Consider the following 19,933-nt stretch of genomic DNA (forward strand, 5'->3'; position numbering starts at 1 on the left):
ATTGTTTCCTTTCTCTACCCAAACTAAATCTAAATTATGTTAATGAGAACTAAGGTGAACTCTCGCTAATGTACAAATGTCATCCTTTGTTAACAGAGCTATCCCTTCATTTTTCATAGAACATAGAACATAGAAAAACTACAGCACAAACAGGCCCTTCGGCCCACAAGTTGTGCCAAACACATCCCTACCTTCTAGACCTACCTATAACCCTCCATCCTATTACGCTCCATGTACTCATCCAGGAGTCTCTTAAAAGACCCAATTGAGTTCGCCTCCACCACCACTGATGGCAGCCGATTCCACTCGCCCACCACCCTCTGTGTGAAAAACTTACCCCTAACATCTCCCCTGTACCTACCCCCCAGCACCTTAAACCAGTGTCCTCTCGTAGCAGACATTTCCACCCTGGGAAAAAGCCTCTGAGAGTCCACCCGATCTATGCCTCTCAACATCTTATACACCTCTATTAGGTCTCCTCTCATCCTTCGTCTCTCCAAGGAGAAAAGACCGAGCTCCCTCAGCCTATCCTCATAAGGCATGCGACTCAATCCAGGCAACATCCTTGTAAATCTCTTCTGCACCCTTTCAATCTTTTCCACATCCTTCCTATAGTGAGGTGACCAGAACTGAGCACAGTACTCCAAGTGGGGTCTGACGAGGGTTTTATATAGCTGCATCATTATCCCCGGACTCCTAAACTCAATCCCTCGATTGATAAAGGCCAGCACATCATACACCTTCTTAACCACCTCCTCCACCTGCAGGGCCGATTTCAGAGTCCTATGGACCCAGACTCCAAGGTCCTTCTGACCCTCTACGGTACTAAGAGTCTTTCCCTTTATATTGTACTCCTTCATCCCATTTGACCTGCCAAAATGGACCACGATGCATTTGTCTGGGTTGAAGTCCATCTGCCACTTGTCCGCCCAGTCTTGCATCCTATCCATGTCCCTCTGTAACTTCTGACATCCCTCCAGACTATCCACAACCCCACCAACCTTCGTGTCGTCGGCAAACTTACCAACCCATCCCTCCGCTTCCTCATCCAGGTCATTTTATGAAAATGACAAACAGCAAGGGTCCCAGAACAGATCCCTGGGGCACACCACTGGTGACCGACCTCCAATTAGAAAAAGACCCATCTATACCCACTCTCTGCCTCCTTTGGGCAAGCCAGTTCTGGATCCACAGGGCAGCAGCCCCTTGGATCCCATGCCCTCTCACTTTTTCTAGAAGCCTTGCATGGGGGACCTTATCGAACGCCTTGCTAAAATCCATATAAACCACATCTACCGCCTTCCCTTCGTCAATGTGTTTAGTCACATTTTCGAAGAACTCCACCAGGCTCGTAAGGCACGATCTGCCCTTGACAAAGCCATGCTGAGTATTCTTGAGCATATTAAACCTCTCTAAATGCTCATATATCCTGTCCCTCAGGATCTTCTCCATCAGTTTACCAACCACTGAGGTTAGACTCACCGGTCGGTAATTACCTGGGCTATCTCTATTCCCCTTCTTGAAAATAGGAACCACATCCGCAATCCTCCAATCCTCCGGCACCTCTCCCGTCTCCATCGACGACGCAAAGATCATTGCCAGAGGCTCTGCAATCTCTTCCCTCGCCTCCCACAGTAACCTGGGGTACATCCCATCCAGACCCGGCGACTTATCTATCTTGATGCCATTCAAAGATTCCAGCACAACCTCTTTCTTAATGTCCACATACTCAATCCTTTCAGTCCACCGCACGCCCGCAGTACATCCACCCAGGTCCTTCTCCTCTGTGAAAACCGAGGCAAAATACTCATTGAGCACCTCTGCCATTTCTACTGGTTTCGTACAGACTTTCCCGCCTTCACCTTTTATAGGCCCTATTCTGTCACGTCTCATCCTTTTACTCTTCACATATTTATAGAATGCCTTAGGGTTCTCCTTAATCCTACCTGCCAGGGCCTTCTCGTGACCCCTTCTGGCTCTCCTAATTTCCTTCTTTAGTCCCTTCCTACAAGCCGTATACTCTTCCAAATCCCTATCTTCGCCAAGCTCTCGGAGCCTTTTGTACGCTTTCCTTTTCTTCTTGACTAGGTCCCACACAGCTTTCGTGCACCACGGTTCCTTTCACCGACCAACTCCTCCCTGTCTGCTCGGAACGTTGTCCTGTAGAACTCTAGATAGACATTCCATGAAAAACTGCCACCTCTCTTCAGTACATTTCCCCGAGAATACCTCCTTCCAATTTACTCCTCTAATTTGCTGTCTAATGTCTTCATATTTCCCCTTACTCCATATAAACACTTTCCTAGCTTGCCTGATCCTCTCTTTTTCCAATGCAAGCCTAAAGGAGATAGAGTTATGATCGCTATCCCCAAGATGCTCGCCCACTGAGAGATCTGACACCTGTCCAGGTTCATTGATCAGTATCAGGTCAAGTACAGCCTCTCCTCTTGTAGGCTTGTCCACATGCTGTGTCAGGAAACCCTCCTGAACACACCTAACGAACTCTTCCCCATCCAATCCTCTTACCCTAGGGATATTCCAATCTATGTTTGGGAAATTAAAGTCTCCCATCACAACAACTCTGCTATTACTGCATCTCTCCAGGATCTGTTTCCCTATCTGCTCCTCCACCTCCCTGTTACTATTGGGCGGCCTATAGAAAACTCCCAGCAAAGTGACCGGCCCCTTCCCACTCTGAACTTCCACGCACAGAGACTCGGTGGACAATCCATCCACAGCATACACCTTCTCTACAGCTGTGACACTATCCCTGATCAGCAGTGCCACTCCACCCCCTCTCTTGCCTCCCTCCCTGTCCTTCCTGAAACATCTGAATCCCGGCACCTGGAGTATCCAGTCCTGTCCCTGAGACATCCAAGTCTCCGCAATGGCCACCACATCACACTTCCAGGCATCGATCCACGCTCTGAGCTCATCCCCTTTATTCACTATACTCCTGGCATTAAAGTAGACACATCTCAATCCTTTGGTCTGACCTCTCCCCTTCTCTATTCCCTGTCCATCTGCCCTCTTGCACTGCCTATAACCCTTCTCTGTTTGTGAGCTACCTTCCTCACTCTCAGTCACCTCATTTTGATCCCCTCCCCCCAACCTATCTAGTTTAAACTCTCCCCAGTAGTCTTAGCCAACCTTCCTGCCAGGATATTGGTCCCCCTGGGATTCAGGTGCCACCCGTTTTTTGTGTACAGGTCACACCTGCCCCTAAATAGGTCCCAATGGTCCAGGAACCTGAATCCCTGCCCCCTGCACCAGTCCCTCAGCCACACATTCATCCTCCACCTCACTCCATCCCTGCCCTCACCTTCCCGTGGCGCAGGCAGCAATCCTGAGATTACTACCTTTGCTTTCCTCCTTCTCAGCTGTCTCCCTAATTCCCTATACTCTCTTTTCATGACCCCTTCCCCCTTCCTATCCACATCAGCGGTACCAATATGTACCGCTACCACTGGCTCCTCTCCCTCCCCCCTCAGGATTTCTGGGACTCGCCCAGCGACATCCTGGATCCCAGCCCTAGGGAGGCAGACCACAATGCGAGACTCCCGCCTGCCTCTGCAAAATCGCCTGTCCGTCCCCCTGACTGTCGAGTCCCCGATTAATACCGCCTTCCTCCTCCTTTCCTTAGCCCTCTGAGTTACAGGGCCGGACTCCACCCCGGAGACACGGCCACTGCTGCTTCCCCCAGATGGGCTGTCCCCCCCCAACAGTACTCAGGCAAGAGTACTTGTTGTGTAGGGGCACACATACCGGGGTGCTCTCAATCACCCGTGTTTTACCCTTCCTGGCTGTCACCCACTTGTCCTCCTCCCGTGGCCCTGGTGTGACTACCTGATGATAGCTCTTGTCTATCACCTCCTCATTCTCCCTTAACAGCCTAAGATCCTCGAGCTGCTGTTCCAGCTCCCTAACACGGGCCCTCAGGAACCGCAGCTCGACACACCCCTCACAGATGTGGATGTCCGGGAGGCCAGGTGCCTCCAGGACCTCCCACATACTGCACTGCGAACAACACACTGGCTTCACACTCATATTTCACCCTTTCTGCCAAGGTACACAGAGAAAAGTAAATTAGAAATTTTAAAAAAAGAAACTCACCCCTGCTTGTCCTTTCCCCCCCGAAGCCCTGTGAGCCAAAGCCCTTACAGCTTTCACTCTGCTTCCCACTCACTCCTCTGCCCGCTCCTGACGCTGCCCGCTCAAAACTGTGGCCTGCTTTTATACCCTCCAAAAACCTTCCCAGGCTTCTCCTGGTACTTATCCTACTTCCTGTTTTGGAGAAAAGAACCTCCGATTCTTTTTACACAAATTTAACTGAAAAATAAATAAATAATTCACATGCATATCCATACCTTACTGTCCTCAGAAATACCCTTGAATATTCAGGTCCCAGCCTCAGTCATTTTGCAGCCACGTCTTTGGAGTGGCAAACCGATTATACATAATTAGAACATAAGAACATAAGAACTAGGGGCAGGAGTAGGCCATCTGGCTCCTCGAGCCTGCTCCGCCATTTAATAAAGATCATGGCTGATCTTTTTGTGGATTCAGCTCCACTTACCTGCCCGCTCACCATAACCCTTAACTCCTTTACTGTTCAAACATTTATCTATCCTTGCCTTAAAAATATTCAATGAGGTAGCCTCAACTGCTCCACAGGGCAGGGAATTCCACAGATTCCCAACCCTTTGTGTGAAGAAGTTCCTCCTCAACTCAGTCCTAAATCTGCTTCCCCTTATTTTGAGGCTATGCCCCCTAGTTCTAGTTTCACCCGCCAGTGGAAACAACTTCCCTGCTTCTATCTTATCTATTCCTTTTATAATCTATATGTTTCTATAAGATCTCCCCTCATTCTTCTGAATTCCAATGAGTATAGCCCAAGTCCACTCAGTCTCTCCTCATAAGCCAACTCTCTCAACTCTGGAATCAACCTCGTGAATCTCCTCTGCACCCCCTCCAGTGCCAGTATATCCTTTCTCAAGTAAGGAGACCAAAACTGTACACAGTACTCCAGGTGTGGCCTCACCAGCACCTTATACAGCTGCAACATAATCTCGCTGTTTTTAAACTCCATCCCAGCTTTCGAAATTCTCACTCCAGGCTGTAGAGAACTGTGTTGATTCCCCTGACTATACTGTTCCCTGCTATCAATACATTCCTTTTAGACTTCCCCCTCCCCTCCACACCTGAATGGCTTCCTGTGCCACAGTGCCATTGTCAGTTCACTCATCCACCCCACAAGCTGAAAGGACTCCGAATCAGAAGGTTGGACAATTACAAAAGCTAAGGCTCCTCCAGTTCTATTTCCTCAGTGCTCTGACTGCCTCACTTATAGTCACCCCCTCCTGTCCCTGACCACTGACAAAATGCAGAAGACCTGTCCTAATGGTGTCACTCCCACCTGAAACAAAGTACCCAGGTAACTTTCCCCTTTCCTGACGGATTGCAGTGCCTGCAGCTCGCCTTCCAGCTCAATGACGCTGAGTCAAAGCACCTCAGACAGCAGACATTTACTACAGATGTATTAACGGTGGATCACACTGGTGTGCTGGAACACACACATTCTGCAACCACAACATATCACCTGCAATGCCATCTTTAATACTGGTTATTGAACTTATTATTTCCTTAATTAATTTATAATGAATACTCTACGACTCCCAAAAGTCTTTACTAATCCTATAAAATTTATTAATAATAAAACCGATCTAATCTTCTCTTCACCTTTACAGAATAGTTGCCCTTCATTCCTGATATCATTCTAGTAAGGCTATTCACCTTCACCAAAGGCTCCAAGGATTTGCCTCTAAAATGTGAAAATAAACATTGGCCAAAGCTCTCTTGCAATATTTCATTGTTGTGCACATCCAATTTCAACATTCAATTCGTTAAACTCAACGTTACCTGCACAGCAACTTCCGGGAATTTGACTGCACCAGCTCACCACAAGACCAAGTGGAAAAACAGGTTGTGCACAGCAGTTGCTTTATAAACTTAGAATAACGTTGTTGAACTTGCTCTCTGTGTCTCTATATAAACACAAGTATCCTATATGCCTTTTTAACAGCCTTTCAACTTGTCCTGCTGCAAAGATTTCCGTACCAAAATCAAACCACCATCCCCCCCCTCCCCACCCCCCCCCCCCCGGCCCACCCACCCCACGTCATCCCCGGACTTCTCTGTACCCCCCTAAAATTATACCATCTTTTTCACACTGCCACTCATCTCCCTACAAAACTTCTTTACATTAAATTGCATGCCTCGTGTGTTTGTGCATTGTCCTGGAGTCTATTACTGTCCTCTGCAATATTTTCAATTTTCTGTCATCTGCAAACTGTAAAATGATTCATGCCCAAATCCAGTTCATTGTTATCCTATAAAAAGGCAGTGATTCCAGCACTCACCTTGTATCCTTTCCAAAAGTTTGAAAAACCACTCACCACTCTGTCAGCTTTCTGTTCCTTAGCTAATTGTACATCCACAAAGCTACTGTACTTTTAATCCCATGGACCTCAATCCTGCTGATATATTTATTATGTGACACTTTGGGTGGGATTTTACAGCCTTGCCTGTCCCAAAACCATAAAATCTTGCCCAAGGTCAATGGACCTTCCCATGGTCCACCCGTCGCCCGCTCCAATTCCCGTGGTGGGTGGGACGGTAAAATTCCAACCAAATCAAGCATGACCTGGAAAAGCAGACTCTTACTATTCCTCAAGCATACGTCTCCAGTCCAGGTGAAGACAGCACAGAAAGGGTCTGCTGGTAACTTTGCTGTTAGTTTTTGTGCAAAAACAAATGGGGAGGGTGGGTAGCAATTCTCTCAGCTCGCTGTGTTGCCGGGAGATATAAGCGGAGACCGTGTAGCGAGCTTCCCGCCAGGAGCCAGGGCCTCCGGGCATCTCCGGCCGCCGGAATTCCAGCCTTGTCATAAATATATTTAAATTTGAATTTCAATCTGATTAGTTGGCCCGGGACTGAAGTCTCTGGGCCCGGTAACCTCCCCCCACCCCCGCAACCACCTCCCCCCCTCCCCCCAGCCCCACCCAGGAATGGTTCACTCCAGCGGGGTTTACAACAGCTCCCCACTAACGGGGAGCTGGCGGCACGAACCCACTGGAATGAAGGGGGGTAATGGAGGGCCCCCAGGGGGTTGGGGGTAAGGGAGCTGCCCCCTGGGCATTGCCATCTTGACAGTGCCAACCCAGCCCCCGGCACTGCCCAAGGGACAAAGTGGCAAAGCCCAGGGTGCTGACTACCAGGCATCGAGCACAGCCAAGGGGGTGGGGCCAGAGGGGGCCGGGGGTGAGGCCTAATGGGGGCAGGGGCTCTGGGGGGGGGATGCTCGGTGGGGGTGGATGGTCCGGCTGCCAATCTGCATAGAGACCGCGAGCAGAGGGAGGGAAGGGGCTGTTCGGGGCTGGCCATCGGAGTGGTGGGGGGTGGTGGTGAGAGACTGCGTGTCGAGTATGGGCCTGCCGGTGTTGGGCGGTGGGGGGTGTTGGGGCTGGTGGCCCGGACACAACCGGGAGGCTACCTATCGGGGTGTGGGGGTTACGGCCAGCAATGCGGGGTCGTGGGGCTGGCCAGTGATTGGGACGCCGGCAGTGCGGGGCCTCTGCGCATGCGCCGACCTCGGCTATGACTGATCGGTGCATGCACAGTGGCCCACTCAGTGCTATGCTGCCGGTCTCTCCAGTGGGAATAGGCTCCGTCCACTGATTTACAGCGTGATTCACGCTAGGGCACTCTGTGATGCACAGTAAGAAGTCTCACAACACCAGGTTAAAGTCCAACAGGTTTATTTGGTAGCACAAGCCACTAGCTTTCGAGCGCTGCCCCTTCATCAGGTAAGTCTTGTGGGAGATTCATTTTGAAGGTACCACTGAAAAAAGCAATGGGGTTTACTCCAGTTTTTACTCAAATTCGGCATTTAGATTTTTTTGGGGAGAATTCCACCCATGAACTTAATTATAGTCCTACCCTTGAAAATAAATCCGAATGATGATGCTGATTGGATGGTTTGTATCAAAATTGACAATTTTTCAAGATGCAAGGGAGCAGGTGATTCGCTTCACTGCCCTCAGCCAAAGGGGGAATAAATTTAGATTCAGGCTTAAGTATAAAGGACATATGATGAGGCAGAGGTTCAGGAATAACACACCTTGATGACGAACCAAAGAGGTAGGAATGTCATGGGTTTTACGTTGTTAGAACTCATAGAAATCCTACAGTGCAGGAAGAGGCCATTCGGCACCGACCACAATCCCACCCAGGCCCTACCCCCATATCCCTACATATTTTACCCACTAATCCCTCTAATCTACGCATCCCAGGACACTAAGGGGCAATTTTAGCATGGCCAATCAACCTAACCCGCACATCTTTGGACTGTGGGAGGAAACCGGAGCACCCAGAGGAAACCCACGCAGACACAAGGAGAATGTGCAAACTCCACACAGACAGTGACCCAAGCCGGGAATCGAACCCAGGTCCCTGGAGCTGTGAAGCAGCGGTGCTAACCACTGTGCTACCGTGCCGCCCATTGAAAAGAGAAGGATGGGCAGGTGGTGCAAAAGTGAGACTAGAAACAGATTCGAGGGTGGTACCTTTAAATAACAAAGATTGATGCCAAAGAAAATGACAAACAGAACAAATGGTAAAGGAAGTAGCAATGGTAGCAGTAAAAAAAGCATTGATTCAGAGTAAAGGCAAAATACTGCAAATGCTGGAATCTGAAGCTAAAACAGAAAATGCTGGAAAATCTCAGCAGGTCTGACAGCATCTGTGGAGACAGAATAGAGCCAATGTTACGAGTCTGGATGACCAAGCTCTGATGAAGGGTCATCCAGACTCAAAACATTGGCTCTATTCTCTCTACACAAATGCTGTCAGACCTGTTGAATTTCTCCAGCATTTCCTGTTTGGATTCAGAGCAGGTGTTGAAAGCAGAATAAAGGACGGGGCTGTCTAAGACAAAAACATGAGCACAAGATACAGACTGGCAATTGGGGAAAAATTCAGAATGGAGGCGAGAGTACATGGTCTGAAGCTGTTGAACTCAATGTTGAGTCCAGAAATGCCAAACTGGAAGTTGAGGTTCTCTTCCTCCAGTTTGCATTAGGCTTCAGTGGAACAGTGCAGCAAGACAAGGACAGAAATGCAGGCATGACAGCAAGATGGCCAATTGAAATGGCACGCATAAGGTTGGGGTCATAAGTATGGAATAGGCGAATGTGTGCTGCAAAGCAGTCGCCCATTCTGTGTTTGGTCTTCCCAATGTACAGGAGACTGCACTGTGATCAGCATCGAGGCGAGACTGAAAATATATAAGTAAATCACTGTTGCAACGGGGAGCGTTTGGGACCTTGGACAGTGAGGACATAAAAGGGGAGGGTTTACACCTGTGATTGCATGGAAACATGCTGCAAGAAGGGGATAAGGAGTTGACAGTGATAAGGAGTGAACCAGGGTGCCACGGAGGGACTTGTTCTTTCGGAATGCTAACAGGGGTGGGGAAGATGAGTAAAAGTAAATTACTGAGGATGGTGGAAACTGAAACAAAAACAAAAATGCTGGAAAATCTCAGCAGGTCTGACATCATCTGTGAAGGCAGAACAGAGCTAATGTTTTGAGTCTTCATCAGAGCTGAAGACAACTGGAGATAGGATGGGATTTGTATTGATGCGGAGGAGGGGGGTGGCAGTGGCAGAGGAGCTGTGGAAGCTGGATAGAGGGCCAGCAGTAGGTGGAGGCAAGGGAGATATTGGCAAAGATGTCATGGACAAAAAGACAAAGGGAATGCAAATGGTGGTGATTGTGGCTCAGAAGGGTGCTGATAGCAGCATATGAAGAGATCAGCAGAAAGATAATCAGTGTGTCAAAGGAAACCTAAAACAGGTAAAAGATGGTCTTCGTGGGGTGAAGTGGGGTAAGACAATGATCAGGAAAAAAATATGGAAAGTGGGATGAAAAAAGGGGAAATGGGAAAATGAATGAATGGAAGAAAAAAATAAAATGGGATGAGGGTGGAGGAGAGAAGTTGCTGAACTCAATGTCAAGTCCGGGAGGCTGTAACGTGCCTAATTGGAAGATGAGGTACGGTTTCACGAGTGTGCGTTGGGCTTCACTGGAACCTTGCAACAGGCCAAGGACACACATATGAATATGAGAGCAGAATGGTGTGTTGAAATGACAAGCAGCAGGAAGGTCTGATCCTGTTTGTAGATGTTCCAAAGTTGTTCTGTAAAGCAGTCACCCAGTCTGCGTTCAGTCTCTCCAAGGTAGAGTAGATTGCATTGGGAGCAGCGAATGCAGTAGACCAGATTGAAGGAGGTGCAAGTGAAGCACTGATTCACTTGAAAAGAGTGTTTAGGCCCTGGGATGGTGAGCAGGGAGGAGGTAAAGCAACAGGTGCTGCACCTTCTCTGATTGCATGGAAGATGATGTGGGAAGTGGGTAGGTGAGGTGTTGGAGGTGATGGAGGAGTGGACCAGGGTATCCTGGAGAGGATGGTCCCTGTGGAATACTAATGGGGAGTGAGGGGAAGATGTGTTTGGTGGTGGCATCATGGAATTGGTAGAAATGGCAGAGGATGATGCTTTGGATTCAAAAGTTGGTGAGGAGAAAAGTGAGGACAAGGACAGACCCTATCCTGGTTCTGGGAGGGAGGGGAAGGGGTGAGAGCAGAGGCACTGGAGATGGGTCAGGTACAGTGGAGAGGCCTGTCAATCACACTGGGGAACCACGACTAAGGATGAAGGGAGACATATTAGCAGCGCTGTTTTGGAAAGTGGCATCATCGGAATAGATACAACTGAGAGAAAAGACTGAGAGAATGGGATGGAGTCCTTACAGGACGTGGGGGTGAAGAGCTAAAGTTGGTGTTACAATGAGAGTTGGTGGACTTGTAATGGACACTAGTGGACAGTCTATCACCAGAAATGAAGACAGAGAGGTCAAGGAAGGGAAGGAAAGTCTTGGAGATTTTGACCATGTGAAGGTGATAGAGGGATGGAAATTGGAAGCAAAATTGATAAAGTTTTCCAGGTCCAGACAAGAGCATGAAGTGGCATAGAAACAGTCATTGATGTACCGATAAAATAATTGTGGGGGGCTGGAGAGGGACTGGCAGCTTTGACAATAAAGTCAGGGTTGGACCTGAGAGAGCAGAGTGCAGCAAGTTCAGAAGGCGACAGGTTACAGTACATGAAGGGGCAGATAGCTGATGTCATGCTGACAGTTTTCAATGAAGGATCAAGAGCAGATAAGAGGCAGTCTGGGGAGGCAGGGAGGGGTCCAGGTGGAGGGAGAACGCTGGAGGCAGGTGAGAGGATCTGTTGAGGAGCTATACGATTCCTGTCCAAAGGAGTGGGCATGGAGACTGAGGCAGGGGAAGAAGAGTTCAGCATTGTGTTGAGCCCGAAATTTATTCATTGAGGTGGCAGTTAAGGCTATGAAGCTTACACCCCCTTTGCTGAGTACAGCACGTTCAGCCTCAATGGTGGCAAACATGGTGGTATTTTGTAGAATGTGGGTTGTATATCTTCAATGAATTTAAGAGCAAGACAATAAGAGGTAAGCAAAGTATGAAAATGTGGAGAAAATTATAAAAGGCAAATTATTTAAGTTTAAGGTTGTATAAAATTCATATAAAACGTAAGATTGATTAAGATGAAAAATTTAAAAGTAAGGGAGGATAGGACTAATATTTTGCTCAATTTTACCAAATATTGTAGAACTATACAATTAATAAAGTTTATTTATTAGTCACATTAACACTGCAATGAAATTACTGTGAAAATCTCCTGGTCAACACACTCCGGAGCCTGTTCAGGTACACTGAGGGAGAACTTAACGTGGTCAATGCACCTAACTAGCATGTCTTTTCAGACTGTGGGAGGAAACCGGAGCACCCGGAGGAAACCCACACAGATATGGGGAGACATGTAGATGCTGCACAGACAGTGACCCAAGCTGGGAATCGAACCCGGGTTCCTGGCGCTGTGATGCAGCAGTGCTAACCACTGTGCCACCGTGCCGCTCGAATCATACTACAATTAATACTGTATAACATTCTCCAATGATTGGTTTATGGAGCGGACAATCTGCAAGGTCTCAATTTGATTTGGTTTCCTTGTTTAAAATAGTATCTTTGTTCCATCCAATGTTGTACATTGATTGTATTTGTATCGTGCGATACAATCATTTCCACATTGTAACACGTTAAGCGCCAACCTCGGTCACTTCTGCGGATCAGCAAGATAGTTTGTTGACTTGTGGTGAGAACTCTGGAAAATTACATTAAAAAGTATACAGAGCTCACTGGAAGATAGTTACAAACGCTCCATTATTTTGTTCAGATTATTTCTTTCCTAACCACTCGGTACAGTGGAGATTTGGAATGAAGCCTGACGACTTTTGCCAGTATGTGAGGTGAGCAAATTGGGTGCGACTGAACTCTCCAAATCTAAACGCGCCCATTTAATTTTGTATTGAACATGTTGGTTCTGGCGATGTGAGGTGAAGTTTGGGGTGAGGGCAGTGGGACTTTGGTGGAAGATTTTTAATCTTTGGCGTTTTGTCGCCAATGTGGAACTTCACACAATCATCGCTGAATGAGGTCCCGCAATGATCACATAAACTCTCCTTTCACAGAAACTAAAACACACGCCAAATGGTTAGAATTCTGCTCAGAAATCCGGAATAATGTTACATCATGGCACAGTTATTTATTGGGAACATTTATATTTGAACTAATGTAATGCTTTAAGGTAAATATGTTGACAAGAAGCTTTGCGGGGAGTTCACGTGGATTACAGGCCGTTTTGAAAGATGAATTGTAAATTGATCGGCATTTTAATGTTGTCTGGTTGCACTATAGTTCACAACATATCAGCTCAATAGAATGCAGCATTTTAATAATCCAACATCCACATCTTCAACAACTTTGAAAAAAATGTACACAGCCACAGTCTGACAGATTTAAAATCTGATAAGAAATGGCCAAAAGGTATTTTAATGTAAAAACAACCTCTTACTTCCTTATTCCTGGTAAGGTTGGCAGAAATGCCGACTTTTTGATTCTCATTTTGTTCCGACTTCGGAAGCAGGAACGAAAATAATGAGAAAATCCATCGCTTTGTAAAAAATACACGCAGGTTATTTAGAATTACACAGACAGCACTTCACTCATATTGTTATTTTCTGTGCTGCCAACCTTTCAAAAAGCTTTTTGAGAAAAAGGCAATTGCGCTCAGAACGCATTCACAGAAAATAAATAACACATTCTCGGCCCTATTACCACATTCTCATCACTCAATATTCTGCCAACACAAACCCCCAAACTGTGCAAATGCTGCGGTCCCAACGCTGGAAAATAAAAACACCTCCAGGTGCAATTGGTGAAATCACCATGTTTTAACATAAGCCACATTCCCAGGTACTCACGGTCTCAGAATAGGATCCACATCAATTATGCAAAACAAAATCTCGTAGATCTTTCAGAGAGAACTTTTGAAAGAACAGAGCAAAGCTGCCCTTTCATCTGCCGCCCTGAATGCTCTGGATCCTGTGGTGCTACGAGTTGCTGCATGTATTTGTGGTGTGTCTTTACTCCTCACTGTAATGTTTCTGACCGACCGGAAGTGGCGTCTTCTCGTCAATTTCGGTGAAGTGGCGCTGTCATAGTCATAGGTTTTGAGAGCAGATATCCACTCCATCTGACCAAGGAGCAGCGCTCCGAAAGCCAATGGCATTTGCTAACAATTAAACCTGTTGGACTTTAACCTGGTGTTAAAACTCTTACTGTGTTTACCCCAGTCCAACGCCGGCATCTCCACGTCATAGTCATAGGTTCCAGAGATTTACAGAACAAGAGTCCCTTCAGCCCATCGTGTCTGTGCCAGCCATCTTATCTATTCGAATCCCATTCTCCAGTACTTGTTCCGTAACCCTGTACGCTGTGGTGTTTCAAGAGCTCAGCTGAAAGTGAGGGTGCCTGCCTCAACCACTTTTTTAGACAATGGGTTCCAGATTCTCACCACCCACTGGGTAAAAAATTTCTTCCTCAAATCCTCTCCAAATCTGTTGCCCCTTACATTAAATCTATGCGCCCTGGGTTAACAGTTAATATATACCCCAAAGAACAAAGAAAAGAACAGCACAGGACCAGGCCCTTCGGCCCTGCAAGCCCATGCTGATCATGATGTCATGTTGCCCTAATTAAACTAAGAGAAAACTTAAAGATTTAAGTTTGTTTATTAGTGTCACAAGTAGGCTTACATTAACACAGCAATGAAGTTACTGTGAAAATCCCCTAGTCACCACACTCCGGTGCCTGTTCGGGTACACTGAGGGAGAATTTAGCATGGCCAATGCACTCAACCAGCACGTCTTTCAGATTGTGGGAGGAAACCGGAGCATCCGGAGGAAACCCACGCAGATACAAGGAGAACGTGCAGACTCTCCATAGACAGTGACCCAACCTGGGGATTGAACCCAGGTCCCTGGTGCTGTGTGGCAGCAGTGCTAACCACTGTGCCACCGTGCCACCCCTTCTGCCCTTACTCGGTCCATATCCTTCTATTCCCTCCCTATTCATGTACCCATCCAGATGTTTCTTAAATGTTGTCAATGTGCCTGATTCCACCACCTCCTCTGGCAGCACATTCCAGGCACCCGTCACTCTCTGCATGGAAAACCTCCCCTGCATATCTCCTTTAAACTTTCCCCCTCTCACCTTAAACCTGTGCCCTCTTGTAATTGACACTTGCACCCTGGAAAAAAGCCTCTGACAATCCTCCCTATCTATGCCTCTCATCATTTTGTAGACCTCTATCAGGTCTGCCCCTCAGCCTCCGTCTTCCCAGTGAAAATAATCCTACTTTATTCAACTTTTCCTGATTGCTAAAGCCCTCAGGACCAGGCAACATCCTGATGAACCTTCTTTGCACTCTCTCCAAAGCTTCCTCATCCTTCTGGTAGTGTGGAGACCAGAACTGCATGCACTACTCCAAATGCAGCCTAACCAAGGTTTTATATAGCTGCAGCATGATTTCCCAACTCTTGTACCTAATGCCCCGGCAAGCATGCCATATGCTTTCTTAATCACCTTGGCCACCTGTGTTGCCACCTTGAGGGGGAACTACTTCTCACAGAGGGTGGTGAATTTGTGGAACTCGCTGTGCCATAGCGCGGTGGAGTCTGAATCATTGAATGGTTTCAAGAAGGAGATAGATATATTTCTAACAAAAAAGGGGATATGGGGAACAAGTGTGGAGGTGGATTTGAGGCCAGGGAGAGATCAGCCATGATCTGGTTGTAAGATAAAGCAGGCTCAAAGGGCTGAATTTGCCTACTTTTGCTCCTAATTCCTATGTTCCAATGTTCCTCACCACAGTTGGTTCAACGATACATAACCAAGTATAATGGCGACTGAGTCACAGAATCTCACAGGATCAAATGTAAGGTAGCCAAATGGATACAAAATTGGCTTGATGACAGAAGACACAGGGTGGTTGTAGATGGTTGTTTTTAAAATTGGAGGCCTGTGACCAGCGGTGTGCCTCAGGGATCAGTGCTGGGTCCACTGTTATTTGTCATTTTATATTAATGATTTGGATGAAAATTTAGGAGGCATGGTTAGAAAGTTTGCAGATGACATCAAGACTGGTGGCATGGTGGATAGTGAAGAAGGTTATCTAGGACTGCAACAGGATCTTGATAAATTGGGCCAGTGGGCTGACGAATGGCAGATGGATTTTAATTTTGATAAATGCAAGGTCATGCATTTTGATAGATCGAACCAGGGCAGGACTTATTCAGTTAATGGTAGGGCGTTGGGGAGAGTTAGAGAACAAAGAGATCGAGGGATACATGTTCATACTCCTTGAATGCTGAGTCACGTGTTGACAGAGTGGTGAAGAAGGTGTTCGGCATGCTTGGTTTCATTGATCAGAACATTGAATACAGGAGTTGGGACGTCTTATTGAAGTAGCACAAGACATTGGTAAGGCCACACTTGGAATACTGTGTACAGTTCTAGTCACCCTATTATAGAAAGGATATTATTAAACTAGAAAGAGTGCAGAAAAAATTTACTAGGATGTTACCAGAACTTGATGGTTTGAGTTATAAGGAGAGGCTCAATAGACTGGGACTTTTTTCCCTGCAGTGTAGGAGGCTTAGGGGTGATCTTATAGAGGTCCATAAAATAATGAGGGGCATAAATCAGCTAGATAGTCAATATCTTTTCCCAAAGGTAACGGAGCCTAAAACTAAAGGACTTAGGTTTAAGATGAGAGGGGAGAGATACAAAAGGGTTCAGAGGGGCAATTTTTTCACACAGAGGGTGGTGAGTGTCTGGAACAGGCTGCCAGAGGTAATGGTAGGGGCGGGTACAATTTTGTCTTTTAAAAAGCGTTTAGACAGTTACATTGGTAAGTTGGCTATAGAGGGATATGGGCTAGGCGCGGGCAATTGGGACTAGCTTAGTGGTTGAAAAAAGGGGGCGGCGTGGACAGGTTGGGCCGAAGGGCCTGTTTCCATGCTGTAAACCTCTATTATTCTATGACTCTACAACTTATGGAAAATCTTGCAGAAATAAACAAGACAAAGCGAAGCCCAGAACTTTAAGATAAGGGTCCCATACTTTACAGAATAAAACATAGGAGCAGAATTAGACCACTCGAGTCTGCACCGAGTCTGCTCCGCCATTCAATCACGGCTGATTTTTTTCTCATCCTCATTCTCCTGCCTTTTCCCCGTAATCCCTGATCCCCTTATTAATCAAGAACCTATCTATCTCTTAAAGACACTCAATGACCTGGCCTCCACAGCCTTCTACGGCAAAGAGTTCCGCAGATTCACCACTCTCTCGCTGAAGAAATTCCTCCTCACCTCTGTTTTAAAGGATTGTCCCTTTAGCCTGAGGTTGTGCCCCCTGGTTCTAGTTTTCCCTACTAGTGGAAACATCTTCTCCACGTCCACTCTATCCAGGCCTCGCAGTATCCTGTAAGTTTCAATAAGATCCCCCCTCATCCTTCTAAACACCAATGAGTATAGACCCAGTGTCCTCAACTGTTCCTCTTTCGACAAGCTCTTCATTCCAGGGATCAATCTTGTGAATCTCCTCTGGACCCTTTCCAAGGCCAGCATGTCCTTCCTTAGATAGGGGGTCCAAAACTGCTCACAATATTCCAAATGGGGTCTGACCAGAGCCTTATACAGCCTCAGAAGTACATCCTTGTTCTTGTATTCTAACTCTCTCGACATGAATGCTAACATTGCATTTGCCTTCCTAACTGCCGACTGAACCTGCACATTAAGCTTAAGAGAATCTTGAACAATGGCTCCCAAGTCCCTTTGTGTTTCTGATTTCCTAAGCATTTTCCCAGTTAGAAAATAGTCTATGCCTCCATTCCTCCTTCCAAAGTGCATAACCTCACACTTTTCCACATTGTATTCCATCTGCCACTTCTTTGCCCACTCTTCTAACTTGTCCAAGTCCTTCTGCAGCCTCCCTGCTTCCTCAATACTACCTGTCCCTCTACATATCTTTGTATCATCTGCAAACTTAACAACAGTGCCTTCAGTTCCTTCCTCCAAATTGTTAATGTATATTGTGAAAGGTTGTGATCCCAGCACGGACTCCTGAGGCACACCACTTGTCACCGGCTGCCATCCTGAGAAAGACCCCTTTTTCCCTCTCTCTGCCTTCTGCCAGTCAACCAATTCTCTAACCATGCCAGGGTCTTACCCTTAACACCATGGGCACTTAATTTATTTAACAGTCTCCTATGTCAAATGCCTTCTGGAAATCTAAATATATCACGTCCACTGGCTCTCCTTTATCTAACTTCCTTGTTACCTCCTCAAAGAACTCTAACAGATTTGTCAGACATCACCTCCCCTTAACAAAGCTGTGCTGACTCAGCCCGACTTTGTCATGCATTTCCAAATACTCTGTGATTTCATCTTTAATAATGGATTCTAATATGTAATTAGAATGTATCCGATTCAGCTCAAAGTAATCCAAGTCAAAAATTCCATTGGTATACAGTTCAGGATGATTTTGTGCCGATTCTGAATTGAAGGAGGCTTATCACTAATCCATGATCAAAGGATATTCTTCAATGCTGCAAATGTTAGGATATTGTAAAGTTTTTTCCCCATTCACATTACTGATCTTTTTGTCTGGGAGCCCAGTATCAGACTCTAAGGCTGTATCAAAGATCCTCTCAAGCTCTTTAAGAACATTAAACCAATGGCATAGGACCAAAAGAAATGCAGGTAATCCCCCAACGCCACCTTGCACTTTTGGCACAATGAGGTTATGATGGGTTTAAACCTGTGCTGCAAGCTTGGAGTAGAATGCAGATGGTGCAATATCTTCAGCTGAGTTTCTTTTGTTCTATTACAAACTGAAATATTGTTAGCACATCCCCAAATCTCACCCCATGACTCCTCATCAATATTTATTCTGAGGGCTCTCTCCAAATACAACAGTATGTTCCGTGTTTTATCACCAGACAACATCCGCATAAAGCAAGCTTTCCTGCTGCCTATCTCCACTGGACCACCCAGTCATGTCTAATGGCCTCAGCAAAAGTTTCAATAGCTGGAGGAAACAATAGGGGAGACATGGGACATCCCTGTCTAACCCCCCTCTGAAGGCCAAAGTTCTACAACCTTTTGCGAGGACTACCACCATTGGGTTCTTATCGAAGACAGGAGCACCACCACCGGTCCCACAGGAGGTAGTGCTGGCACTGGACCTGATAGAAAATTTGCCAATCTCAGCTAACCACAGAGAAATGTGGACAGAAAGACCCAGTGTTATCAGCAGTTAAGAAGATGTGGTGCAAGGTTGACAAATATTTTAATTCAATTTTTTAAGGGATGTGGGCATCGCTGGCTGAGCCAGCATTTATTGCCCATCCCTAGTTGCCCTCCATTTCCGAGGACATTTGAGAGTCAACCTCATTGCTGTGGGTCTGGAGTTACATGTAGGCCAGACCAGCCAAGGGCAGCAGATGTCCTTCCTTAAAGGACAACAGTGAACTAGATGGGTTTTTACGTTAATCAGCATTGGCTTTGTGGTCATCTTTAAACTTAATTCCAGATATTTTAATGAACACGGGTCCCCAGAGCACTATCCTGGGTCTCTGGATTCTTAGTCCAGTGATAATACCACTACCCCACTGCCTCCCCCTAAGTCAGAGCTCCTTAAACCTCACCAACAAAGAAGAACAGAGATAACTGTGAGGATGGCATGTCATTGTGGGGGGCTTGTGTTATAGTCCCACCTCTAGGGAGATGACTTTTATTACAGGAATTGCACAACTCACATAGGAACATAGGAGCAGAGGAATTTGGAGCAGAAGTAGGCAAAGTCAGCCCTTTGAGCCTGCTCCAACATTCAATCAGATCATGGCTGATCTCTCCCGAGTCTCAAATCCACCTCCCCACCTGTTCCCATATCCCTCTTTCCCTTCTTTTATTAGAAATATGTTTATTTCCCTCTTGAAACCATTCAACGATTCATTCTCCACTGCGCTTTGGGGAAGCAAGTTCTACAATTTCACCACCCTCTGTGAGAAGTAGTTTTTCCTCATCTACCTCAACCCATGCCTGTGACCTCAACCCATGCCTGTGACCTCCTACTCTAGATTGTCCTGTAAGAGGAAACATTTGGCCCACATTTACTTTATCAATCCCTTTTAAAATTTTATATACCTTGATCAGTCCCCTTCTCATCCTTCTAAACTCCAATGAGTACAAGCCCAAACTGTCTAATCTCTCCTCATACATCAACCACTTTATCCCCAGAATCAATCTGGTGAACCTCTTCTGAACTGCCTCCAATGCCACCACAAATAAGGAGACCGTAACTAGACACAATACTCCAGATGTGGTC

At 46.5% G+C, this 19,933-nt stretch overlaps 2 protein-coding genes across 3 annotated transcripts in view; both read right to left on the minus strand.

The window, feature by feature from the left end:
• Positions 1-13,561, minus strand: part of LOC144493561 (4-galactosyl-N-acetylglucosaminide 3-alpha-L-fucosyltransferase 9-like) — a 185,975-nt gene extending 172,414 nt beyond the window's left edge. Inside the window, exon 1 of the mRNA XM_078212655.1 lies at positions 13,465-13,561. The gene's annotated coding sequence lies outside the window, so the exon portion shown is untranslated. The remainder of the gene's footprint in view (positions 1-13,464) is intronic.
• LOC144493560 (4-galactosyl-N-acetylglucosaminide 3-alpha-L-fucosyltransferase 9-like) overlaps positions 1-13,591 on the minus strand; it is a 39,186-nt gene extending 25,595 nt beyond the window's left edge. The window contains exon 1 of one of the 2 annotated variants that reach the window (XM_078212652.1): positions 13,465-13,591. The gene's annotated coding sequence lies outside the window, so the exon portion shown is untranslated. Of the gene's footprint in view, positions 1-4,367; positions 4,414-13,464 lie in introns of those variants that run through there. The other variant, XM_078212653.1, reaches the window with a different exon arrangement.
• Between the last annotated feature and the right edge of the window lie 6,342 nt (positions 13,592-19,933).

The sequence above is a fragment of the Mustelus asterias genome, chromosome 5, assembly GCF_964213995.1.
Source record: "Mustelus asterias chromosome 5, sMusAst1.hap1.1, whole genome shotgun sequence".
Taxonomy (NCBI): Eukaryota; Metazoa; Chordata; class Chondrichthyes; order Carcharhiniformes; family Triakidae; genus Mustelus; species Mustelus asterias.